Here is a 7,904-nt window from a genome sequence, read left to right as displayed (position 1 = left end):
TTGCGCGCAGAACAATTACAATGCGTCTTTCTTCTACTGCGTTATCTTGTTAAAAATCCAAAACAATTTCAAATCAATTTGTTACCTTTTTGATATAGTTCGTATGGTGCTGCTCTTGTATGATGGTACTATTTGATAAAATTGCTGCTTCTTAAATCCGGCTCGTTTGGACCATGTATAAATGTAAACTAGTACCATTGATAAATTCTTCTTTGTTTAATGATAAAACACACAAACTATTTACATAAATTGATAAAAGGCATTTAATCCAAATAAAAATGTTGTTACATCGCTCACGTCACATTTTTCACTCCTTTCAAATTACGTTCCTTAATTACAAAAACATTTTCTATGGCTTTCTTGGCGGCCAGTATGATATTTATTACTTATTGCTTGACCAATCGGTTTAAAATAAACAGTCTCCGATTTTATTGATTTTGTTTCTTTTAATATTTTACAAGCGCCTAATCATACAAAATACAATTTTCCAATGTCTGCGTTTACACTCTACAATATATCTACATAAGGTTGACTTAACGAAGAGGAAGGAAAACATAAATGTACCAAATCAACCACCCCAAATAATAATGATGAATAAAGATTGATTTTGTAGTTCCTATATTTTACATTTTTAGTACAATAGCTTTATAAGGACATGACAAAACTGTCCAAATTATTAGGTATTAGAATTATAAAGAGCAAAGACTTGTTTTTTTGTATGTATTGAAATAAATCAAAAACTACTGGGCCGATTTCAAAAATTCTTTAGCCATTAATAAGTTAGGTTATCAGTGAGTAACATAGGCTATCTATTTTTGTATTTTACTTTTACGGGGGCGAAGTCGAAGCTAAAAGTAGTATTAGATAAGTTTGACCTCTGTTACTATGCTGAATGCTTTAAACCTTTTTTATATAAAATAGAAGAACACAGCTTGTGACACGCGTGCACATTAGGAATGACTGATATGACCCAGTGTCGGACACGGTGACACGTTCCGCTCATTTGTCCCGAATAAACGGACACTTCTTATCTTATTGTTGTTATATTTCACAATACATGTAACGTAGCGACAAAATATCGCTATTACGAATTATGAATGACTACCTTTCGCCAGCGACTCCGTTCCGTTCTTCCAGACCATCTACATATGACATATTTCAACGACATCCGTTTAGCAGTTTAGGCTACAAACTCTAACAAACAATTCATCTAAACTTTGCATTTATATTAGTAAGAAGTAAAATGAGATTTTATTTTTATTGCTTTTAAAATTAAAGTTTTTTAACTAAGTTTCACTTTTCACTATTAAAGAATCTTTGAAAATTCGGAAAAAAAAAACTTTTCTTATTAGAGCATTTTGTACTAAATGTAAAATTTTAAAAATAAAGTAATGATTTTATATGACATGATTTTGATTATAAACATGTACAGTACAAATACTACGGTACAAAGTGAGAGTCGTCGTTTGCAGTAGTGGCTTATGCATTTAAATTGAATATTACAAACTTGTAACTTGTTATTTTGTATTTTCCTAGAGATAGACCATCAAGTAATACATCAATTTACCTTTATCTACCAACTATGTAATATATGTACTCAGACGAATTTAAATGTTAACTTTTTACATTGCACATAGGACAAATGAAAACTTTTTAATAAAAAAACAAATCTGACTTCCAAATACACTAAAAACAGAATATTCTCAAAAAAAAACAATACTTTTTTTTATAACATAAGGTGGCAAACGAGCAATCAGCCACCTGAATCCACAGAAATGGAAAGCGACCGCTGCCCATATACGTCCACAATTGCAGATGCATTGCCTACCCTTAATTGACGGAGGAGACGCACATAAAGAGGACATTTCCCTTTCCTATGCGTCTCCTCCACCGACAAATCTACTTACGATACACTAAAAAGTAACGAAATAATCCTTCGAAAATAGTAAACCTCCCTTATTGTAGCTGTTATGTCTATATTATACAATTTTTATTACTTTCTACTATACTCCTTTTTGGGAAGTCGGTCAAAATATAAAATCTTACTATATCACTACTATTATAAATGCGGAAATTTGTATGGATGGATGGATGTTAGAGTTTGTAGCCTGAACTGATCTCAATGAAATGACGCACGGATGTAGAGGATAGTCTGGAAGAATATATAGGCTATGTTCTTTTATTTTTAACTCTGCGGGAACGGAAAGCTGGCGAAAGCTACTTTGAAATAAAATGACTGTCTCAAATAAGACAGTCTAATTAATGTGTCTAAAATAGTTGGAACACAAGCCTTTGAATAGTTTTAAAAAATTAAAAAAATTACAATCTTACTAATTGCCTGTTAAAAAGAATTGCAAGTGTCACTATTTAATTTTCCATTCCAACGTCAACGTTATTAAAACGTGAATCAAAACTTTGTTTAGTGCATTAACTAATTTTGATTCTCGCTTCAAGTGCGCTTCTGCTTATGATACCAAGTAATTACTTCTAAAGTTAATTCCAAAGCACCGTCTCAACCTTTCCTACGTAACTGTTAACAGTTTTCCGCGACTTAATTCTTAACAATTTATATCACAGAGTTTATAACTGATTTAAATTGAAACCGTTATATTTACATTAGTAAAAAATATATTCAAATGTGGGCAATAACTACAACTTTAAACAAACTATTCAAATTATTATTATTTTGCAAATCAGGAGTTAAATTTTGTTTTAAAGGTTAGAAATAACTGCTTACCTAACCTATATTTTTGAATTAGAAAAGATGAAAAAATAATTTTGCAAATACTCTATATAAACAATTCTAAGTAAGCAAATTCGGTAAAGCGCTCAGTTCCATTATCTCGCATGGAACAATGCTTATACGTTAAGTTAGGTCTATGTAAATACTTTAATTATTAAATTCCAAAACTTTGGCAAAGCCTATGGCTTAGTTTCCACACTTAGTTTTACGAAAATTTCTCTATTAACATTTTAGATGGCTTTGAACTTCAAAATGTCGGATAATAACAATTTTGTTTCGGCTTAGACTTAATTCCATCTTTGATAGAATTTTTAGATGAAAATTCCTTTCTATCGTTTTGTAAGTAACACATAGCTTGTTGCATAAAACATACCACGCATTAAGTAGACGTAGTACTTTGAAAATTGTGCAGACTTCTCTAAAATGAATTCATATCACACTAGCTGTTGCTCGCGTCATTCAAATGGAATAATAAAATAGTAAAAACTTAACCTATGTTACCCAGTGATAACGTAGCTTTTTAATGGCGAAAGATTTTTTTAAATCAGCCCAGTAGTTTTTGAGTTATTTCAATACATACAAATTAAATTTTTCCTCTTTGTAATGTTAGCAAACACGACGTCCGCGCTTAATTAAATAAAAACCTTTATGTTCTACCAGGATATGTTCTATATCTGTATTTACCGCCGAAGAAACGAACACGTAGCTGCCACTGACGGCATTCTTCTGTCTTGATTTATATAACACTTAAAAAAATCTCAGCACGTCGGCCCTACTAACTGACTAATTTCTCAACGAGCGTGATATATGACGCATAACATCTGATACAACCTGTCTTGTGGAAAAACAGACTTTACAAACATATAGAAAACGAGCTGTTGCCCGCTACTTCGTCCGCGTGGTATTAGAAAACATACGAACTATATAAATTATAAAAAGCTACGTATCCCTCGGGAACAGGACACTTCTCGGGGATGAAGCTTATCCCATGTGTACTCCAGGCTTTGTTTTATATCTGTGCCAAATTTCAATAAGATATGTTGAACCGTTGCAGAATGATCGAGTAAACAATAAAAAACTAAATTATTGAATCCCACGGGAACCGTAACTATTCCCGGGATAAAAAGTAGCCTATGTGCTCTTCCAGACTATGGTCTAAACCTGTGCCAAATTTCATAGAGTTCCGTTCAGCCGTTTAGGCTACAAACGCTAACAAACATCCATCCATCCATCCATCTAAACTTTCGCATTTATAATATTAGTAAGAAGGCGCTACGTTCGAATCACAAAAATACTTCTCACACCTAAAATATAAGCTAAACAAAATTACTAGTATTACTAACACAATCATAACCAATTAAAGTAACCCTCAATGTCGACTTAGTATTTAATTACATTAAAGAATTCTAAGTAACCAATAAGTAATACGACTAATGGCCGGTTACCCTACTTTTAATGTTAGTGTTTTTGGTTTTGTAACTTCATAAAATGTGTTTCCGAACTACGTAACTTGAGTTTTACTCAATTCAAATTTTGTTCAATTAATGATTATTAAATCACTAAGTTATAATAAAACAAATGGAAACTTCAGCGTTAAAGTTTTTTAAGACGCGATCCTACCATTTCCTACAAGGCCGGCAATGCATCTGTGGTTCTCTTTCATATATAAAAAATAATAAAATGAAAATAGCATTTAACACATCAACTTCGTATTCATACATCTATTTCTTAAATAAATAGAGTTAATGTAGTAGCTACATTAGTAACGGCAGTGGAAGCTGAACGTTGCATTAAACTAATATTGTTCAGACCAAGCTGGTTAATGTTTAACGTAGTTTGTAATGTTCGATTTAAATGCATTTGGAAGCCTCGTTGTCTGCAGGTCGACACATATCAAGACATATTAACAGATGTATCACGACTTCCGTGACAGTTCAGAAAGTTCGTAACGTCTTCGATAAAATTTGTGTGAGATAAAATTGTATTTTTAGCAATGTAGGGATGCTGAAATTTTATCGAAACCGATACGAAAATATTCTCACGAATATTCTTTGTCCCTCAGTTGTTTCGAAATACTTGTGATTAACCTATATATCATTACAACTGTCACTGAAATAAGTACATACATAAAAATAGGTAAAAAGTCTTGGGGCCTGTCCCACCAAAAAAATTGTAAATTGTCTGATAACAATTGAACGTCTAAAATATGTGATGGAAATATTGGATTTTGTTACCTTATCTGACAGTAAGCTATCCGAAACTCTACCAGCTAGTGGTGGGACAGGCTATAGTAGCATAGCTAGCGAGTTTCACAACACACAACTCATATTTTATGATGAAAAATACTTCTATTATGAAAGTAAATTAACATTTAAAATCCGACACAATATTGTGTACTGTAAATAATGGAATGGGAGTGTTTAAAATCAGATATTTGACGTCAGCATCGATATTTCGTCAGCGAAGCGTCCCCTCGGGACAGATTTGGTCGAAATAGTAATTTTGTATAACTTCATAAACAAATCCAACAAACCATAAACCTATCAGTGGATATTTCGCATTTTCATATTACATTCCTTTTGACTCTATTCACGCTACGATTGCTGTTGACGTATTTTAGTGAGTTATTTTATATTTGAACGTCCAACTAATACATTTTATTCAAATAATCTATACTAATATTATAAAGAGAAAATATTTGTCTTTTTGTATGTATTGAAATAAATCAAAAACTACTGGGCCTATTTTAAAAATTCTTTCATAGTTAGATGTGAGTTACAAAGGCCATAGTTTTTATTGTTTTTTTTTTAATTTCACACGGGCAAAGTCAATATTAAATAAGTTTGACGCCTTATGCATATGTCTCATTTAATTTTTTAATTTAAAAAACATTAATTCTTACTAACATTTATTGCGAAAGTTTATATAGATGAATATTTGTTAGGGTATCCCGCCTTAACCATTGTACGTGTCATATTGAAATTTGACATAGATATAGAGCAAAGTCTAAAAGAACACATAGGCTACTAACTTTTTTTTAACTTCATCCGGATGGAGTCGTGGATGACAGCTAACTATATTGGTATAAGTTGCAAAGCGTCACGTAAAACGTGCATGCTCCAAAGAGTAGGCGGAATATATATTTATTAAGGCGGCGCGTACCTTTTGACCACATTAACACCTGGGGTCATAATTAAGGGCTAGTTATTAGAAATAAATGACAACTTGTATCCATGTATACTAAAGCCCGTATGTATTTTACGAAGAAGTTAAAATAGATATTTGCTCTTTGAGCAGCGCCGGCAGTGGAGCGTAAAATTGAAAGGAGTCACTTTGCGAACCGCTCGTGAGTTCGTTTCCATCTCGGCGACGCGGCGGTGACGTCACGGCGTAATGAACGTCTTTTTGATGTACGTCATCGTATACGTCACTGATTTATTTTCTTTATTTGTAACGCACGAGTTGCTTTACAATATAACATGATATCGAATTACGTCATAAAATCAAGGATTCCTAGAATTGTTAAATACTTGAAATTAGTACTTCGAAACGATTCCTAGAATCGTTGAATTTAAAAATTTACCTACGGTGACAACGTTTATCGTTCATTTCGTAGGATACAATTTTTATGTATATTTTAAACTTTGAAATGAAAAAGAATTTGTTTAAGAACGTTTGTTAAATACACTTGAAAAAATTAGTAAACAGGACTTAAAAAATTCCAAGACTTGTCGAATTCAAATTACAAACCATCCAAAGATAATAACCAAACGAAGAGACATCTCTTATGAAATCACTTAGGAATTGCAGCCTTTTTTATATGCATCAATGTTTAAACTACTGAAGAATTATTTTGAAGATGTAATAGTTAATATTTTTAAAGTCAGTACACACGATCGGAGGCGAAAAACGATGACAGTCGTAAACGGCTCCACGTAGCGCGGTCTATCCACTTTACTGCCTTTAAAAGTTGTTGCTCCTAGTGGCACCATATTTATAATGAATCGAGGATTTTAATCAAAGTGACTGTTATAAAAAAAAAATTATACCAAATATTGTGTCCGAGATAAAAAAAAAATAGAATTCTTAAATCTAAAAAATATTTATGAAGAATGTAGCATCGGAAAATAAGCCAGTGGTAAAAATAATGTGTTTTAAATAAATAATCGTAATAAAATATAGTCACTTGATATGACTTTGAGCATATTTAAATTAATTAAAATATTTTTGTCTCATATTGTTCATGGTCACCCTACTTTGAGGCATTTTATATATTTAAGATTGCTCGATAGAATTCGACTTCTGTAAGTCACATCGATTTGACCACGGAGTGAAACAAATTCCCTTTTCACACTTGTTTCGCGAGTTTTGAGATGACGTCACTTTTTCAAGAAACAATAACATTAGTATGATATGATTAATTTCATCCAAAAATTACTTAAACAGGTCGGATGACCTATTCCGTCTTTACTTTTGGCCGTTATAGTAACCACAGTAGTTCATATAAATATGTTGGAAAAATGTTAGAATTATAAAAAGCAACGTGACAACTGTAAATTGATTTCAACGTATGCCTCGGGTGTCGCCTCCTCCGATCTGTCGGCTGACTGCAAGATACGATTTGTGATTCAAATTAGTTCGACTGCTGACTGCTTCCAAATAGAATTATGAAGCTGGATTTTTTTGTACTATTTAAAACCTGAAAGTTGTTCATGAACAAGATAGTGGTTTGAAAATAGTAGAAACGAATGTACTACTATTATCGTAAAGAGGAAAGAGTAAAAAATATTAAGTCGAAATAAAAATAATCACCTCCCGACGTTAGACTGATCTCTTAAAAAGATTCAAATGCGCTAGACATTGTTTGCAAGATTTAAATTATTTTAAGTGTTGGGAATGTGTCAGCTATTTAACATTCCTCAAATATTTGGTTTTGCCTCCACACATTCCGATGAGTAACGCTTTATATTTTAACGTACAAAAAGACATTTTAAGGTTATAACATTTTTAGAAGGAAGTAATTTTAAAACTTAATTCTGAAAAAGATAATCAAGTGTAAAATAAATTAATACAACAATAAGAAATCATTGAAATAAACAATTAATAAATATTTATTTTCTACTTTATAAAACCTTTACAGCCAAAAGATTTTCTTCAATTA

This window comes from Papilio polytes, unplaced genomic scaffold (assembly GCF_000836215.1).
Source record: "Papilio polytes unplaced genomic scaffold, Ppol_1.0 DF824270.1, whole genome shotgun sequence".
NCBI lineage: Eukaryota > Metazoa > Arthropoda > Insecta > Lepidoptera > Papilionidae > Papilio > Papilio polytes.
The sequence above is the reverse complement of the archived record's forward strand: the minus strand, read 5'-3'. Positions refer to the sequence as shown.